This window comes from Sinocyclocheilus anshuiensis, unplaced genomic scaffold, assembly GCF_001515605.1.
Source record: "Sinocyclocheilus anshuiensis isolate Anshui unplaced genomic scaffold, SAMN03320099.WGS_v1.1 scaffold732, whole genome shotgun sequence".
Taxonomy (NCBI): domain Eukaryota; kingdom Metazoa; phylum Chordata; class Actinopteri; order Cypriniformes; family Cyprinidae; genus Sinocyclocheilus; species Sinocyclocheilus anshuiensis.
The window spans coordinates 781,600-786,062 of record NW_015554133.1 but is presented as its reverse complement, the minus strand read 5'-3'; the positions used below and the strand labels follow the sequence as shown (position 1 = coordinate 786,062).

The window sequence follows — 4,463 nt, the reverse complement described above, 5'->3', positions numbered from 1 at the left end:
GGATGGTCTTTATTTTTAATGAAGATCCAGACTGTGTCAGTAAGAACTTGGTCCTTTGTTCACTTCATTTTATCGCGGACTCATTTACAAACAAGGCACAATTCGACACAGGATTTTCAGAAAGATTGAAACTAAAAGATGATGCTGTGCTGAATATATTGGATATGACAGTAATGTCGCAAGACACAAGTGTGAGTAACTGTTGTTATTACGTGATCACTATTGCTTTGTCTGTTAAACAGATCGTTTGATATGAGTATTTAAGCGTTTTAAACCTAATCACAGCAGCGTCCATCTGTGAAGGATGTAGGCTGTCAAAGATACACAACTATTAGCCAATCAGAGCAGTGGGCGTTTACTTCCTAGTCTACAATCCTTTATGTCAATTCAAACACAGCGTTCTAATGAGGGGGGTTAAAAACAGGACAGAAAACAGTCTACTACTTCTAAATTACTCCTAAATTCTAAATCTAAAAGTTTTTTTGATGTAAAAATTTTGATAACATTACAAGTGGACCACAGAGAACAGTATAAAATAAAAAACAAAGGCAGTTCATGACCCCTTTAAAAGTGTACTTATGGGCAGATCCCACAGACGTACACTGCCAGAGGTTCTGGGGTGGACTCTTTTGACTTGACGCCCCCTCCCCCCGATTAAACTGAAAGCTTTAGCGATCACAGGATTCGTGTTCAAGGACACTGTGATGTCCTGATGGTCAAGCGTCATGTAATCTGCACTGCTCTATAAAAACAAACACGAGAAACAGTGGTGAAACATCTCAGTGAGGTTCCTGTTAGGCTACAGGCATGCATGACATAGCGGAGTATGTGTGTTTAGATGTGTGTAGTTGTACCCCAAATGACTCTATCAGAAGATGTTCATTGGGTGAGATGGTCACATTCAGTGTTCTGCTGTACATGTTCACCACCTTTAGCTGGCTCTCAGAGGATGATGGGAAATTTGGCAATGTTTTCTGAGGAGGAAAATGACGTGTTGATGAACATCTGCTCTATTCAGTGACATGAATATGACTCACACATTTCACACTCACATCAATCTCAATCTGGACCAAAGCTGCAGAAACAAACGCCATGGCAGCAAACAGCATGCCAACCGTCATTCTAAGTCATACCTGAAATTGAGGCCACACTTTTGGATGAGAGGGAAAATTAACCGGTCCATAATAGGCACCAGAGTCAGGATCAGGATTGGGTTCACAGTCAGACAGAGAAGAGATTTCAGTCTAACTATATACAGGTACAGGTTTATTTCACGCTATAGTATGTACACTACTGTGAAAAGTCTGGGATCAGTAAGATTTTATTTTTAAGAAAAAAAAATTTAATCAATTTATTCAGCAAGGATTTATCTACATTTATCAAACGTGACAGTAAAGACATTTATAATCTTACAAATAATTAAAAAAAAATAAATGCTGTTCTTTTGAATGAAAAAATGGATCATGGTTTCCACAAAAATATAAAAACATTGATAGTGATAAGAAATGTGTTTTGAGCACCAAATCAGTACAGGTGCATCTCAATAAATTAGATTGTCATGGAAAAGTTCATTTAAAAACCAACGTCACTGCACCCGTTTACCAAGAAATTTTGGAGCACTTCATGCTTCCTTCTGCTGACCAGCTTTTTGAAGATGCTGATTTCATTTTCCAGCAGGATTTGGCACCTGCCCACACTGCCAAAAGCACCAAAAGTTGGTTAAATGACCATGGTGTTGGTGTGCTTGACTGGCCAGGAAACTCACCAGACCTGAACCCCATAGAGAATCTAAATGCAGCCATGGTGCGCATATAGGAGACTTCCAAAACATTAGAAAAATAAAAAGCTTACCAATCTCAAACTTTTAGTGTAGGAATGCAGGAGCCCACAATGTTTTCCAGGGTATTTGCATTATAATACTAGACCATTATAATCAAGTGCAAGATGAATAACTCACCTAATAAACACTCTGATAACAATACTAAATTTGTCAACTGAGCTAGGAGCTAACATAACAGCAGTAAACTCACCTGCATCTGGTCTGGTTGCAGGATGAATGCTCCCTATAGAAAAGAGGAAATGACATCGAATAAAAAAAAAAAAGACACATTAAAAATGTTAATGATATTTTATAAATCTCTGTGTATTGAGCCTAGTTCTGCTAGATTTGACATGTGACTATAGACGGTTCATCAGATCATGTTACATTAATAACACAAACATACAGCAAGTCACTGCTGATTAACTCTTTCATTTAGAGCAATTAGCTGAAATCAAGATACTTACAAAGTCTCTGTTCGTGGAAGTGGCTGGGTGAGTCCAGCGAGAGCCCTGGACACAGTCAACACACACAAACCATTACAAAATGCTAGTCCACCCAACAGACCGAAGTCCCTATGAGAGGTGAGAAATAACAGATAATTACCTTCTGATCAAACAGGGTCCAAAACATGGGCAGAGGAATGTAGAGGAACAACACCTTCAACACCATCTTTATCTGAGCAATAAGAAGTTTCTATAGAAGAGAGAGAAAATAGAGGAACGAGTGTGTCAGTGTGTGTGTGTGCCTCACTAACCATGTCTTAGGGACAAATTTGTTCCCAGAAGTGAGCTAGTTACAAAGACTTTTTGGGACTTCTTGGGATATCCCCATTTGTAAAATTAATGTAAAAATAAAGTAAAAATACTTTTTTTTTTTTTTTTTTTTTTGTAAAATGTTGAAATTTACTGTTTTCTGCGTGTGGGCCATAGTATTTTTTTAACTAGCTATATATAAAAACAATATGCAATGTTCCCATTTATATAAACTAAGTTAAAGGGGTCATATGATGCGATTTCAAGTTTTCCTTTCTCTTTGGAGTGTTACAAGCTCTTGGTGCATAAAGAAGATCTGTAAAGTTGCAAAGACTAAAGTCTCAAATCCAAAGAGATATTCTTTATAAAAGTTAAGAGTCAACCACGCCTACCTAAAACGTCTCGTTCTAACACGCCCCCACATGTCTACGTCACTATGTGGGAAGATTTGCATAACGCCATCCAAATGTTCACGCAAAGAAAGAAGGCATAACTTTTATTCTCGCTGTAGTATTGTTGTTGCCGCCGCCATGTCGTGAAGGCGCTGTGTGCTTCGTTGTGAAAGCGAAACTACTTTGTTTGGCCTTCCAAAAGAGGACTATATCCGCTTCGTCATGCCTGGAGCTGTCCCGTGCTGGTCGCTGAGGAAATACATCAACTTCGTGCTGTGGATCGCCGGATCGGCTTTCACCGTGGACGAAGCGTAGTCCAGCCCGGGGTCACCACATGTGGTTGCTGCAAGCCCACAGGCCTCCGCTCACTCAAGCCCGCTGTGTGTGACGCTGTGTTTCGTTGTGAAAGTGAAACTACTTTGTTTGGCCTTCCAAAAGAGGACACGACTAGAAATCAGTGGTCAAGTTGTATTTACAACACTGTTCCAGAACAGTTCAACCCAAATATTCAGATGTGTGCAGCACATTTTATGGAGGACCGTTTCCTGATCCTGGAAGAGTAGACTACAATGCTGGCTGTTCTGACTCACAGACTGCAAGTATGTTTTTTATATTTAAAGAATTTGCCACTGACGATTCAAACGCGAGTTTTGGGCAGTGTAGAGTAGCACTTGTTGTTTGTCATTTCTCCGATCACAAATGCAGACATGATTTTATGTTTACGCGGTGGGATGCAACGTATGCAATGCAATTGTAAAAAGACAGTATAAGTCATTATAATCCATAATTATGTCCCCACTGGATGTGTGTAAAACTCTCAGACGTATTTTAAAGATTCTGTGCCACGAACTTTAAATATTTCACATACTTTGAAAATCCAGCGTTTAGTTGATCCTGATAAACGCTCGTCATCACAGTTGTAAACACGACGGCTTTCTTCTTTCGTGAGGGAGTTTGGCGTCACGGCATCTTTGTTTCCAGGCGGAACGTTACAGAACGCGATACACACATCTCCCAGAAATCCTGTATAATTCAACCAATCCGCTGACGACTTCGAAACTCCTGAAGTGTTTCCACTTTTGTGTGCCATATGCATTAGACGTTTAGCCAACGTTCCGTAGGCGTGACGTCTAAAGGCTGAGACTACATTGGCCCAGTCCATCCAGTGTTCCCTCTTTGGATACCTGCTGCTTCTGTGCCTGAAACGGTTTTTGATGGCAAACTACAGAAAGAAAAGGCTTTATTAGATTTAATGCAATAATTAAAAGAATATAGGAATTATAGGGATAGTTCACACAAAAATGAAAATTCATGAATTAAAGAGTTAGTTCACCCCAAAATGAAAATTAGGCTGCGCTTTACTCACCCCCGATGCATCCTAGGTGTATATGACTTTCTTCTTTCAGACGAATCCAGTCGGAGTTATATTAAAAATGGTCTTTGATCTTTCAAGCTCTATCGTTGCACTCAGCGGGTGTTGCATTGCTTCTGTCCAAA

General features: G+C 39.7%; 1 pseudogene; it reads right to left on the bottom strand.

Annotated features, from left to right (window-relative positions):
* LOC107670307 (solute carrier family 15 member 1-like) overlaps positions 1 to 4,463 on the bottom strand; it is a 12,187-nt pseudogene that overhangs the window by 4,839 nt on the left and 2,885 nt on the right.